This window comes from Etheostoma spectabile, chromosome 15 (assembly GCF_008692095.1).
Source record: "Etheostoma spectabile isolate EspeVRDwgs_2016 chromosome 15, UIUC_Espe_1.0, whole genome shotgun sequence".
NCBI lineage: Eukaryota > Metazoa > Chordata > Actinopteri > Perciformes > Percidae > Etheostoma > Etheostoma spectabile.
Window position 1 is genome coordinate 30864012 of NC_045747.1, and position 232 is coordinate 30864243.

The 232-nt window shown below is 28.4% G+C and overlaps 1 protein-coding gene across 1 annotated transcript in view; it reads right to left on the reverse strand.

The window, feature by feature from the left end:
* rbfox1 (RNA binding fox-1 homolog 1) overlaps window positions 1-232 on the reverse strand; it is a gene marked incomplete at its 5' end in the record, with an annotated part of 164360 nt that overhangs the window by 78990 nt on the left and 85138 nt on the right.

The window sequence follows — 232 nt, forward strand, 5'->3', positions numbered from 1 at the left end:
GATTTGGGTGTTTTATTTAATCTTATAGAATTTGAAATTCTTTTTTTTTTTAATAATGGTTTCAAGACAGTATCCAGACTACACTTTGACATATACCCATCTGATCCACTCAACATCCTCTGATCTTAGCTATTACTCAAAATTCATAATTTCTGCCTTTTTAACTAAAAACAAAGGTGTAATTTGATATAAATGAAGTTTGTGGACCATGAATTCCAAGAATAAGTGTAAA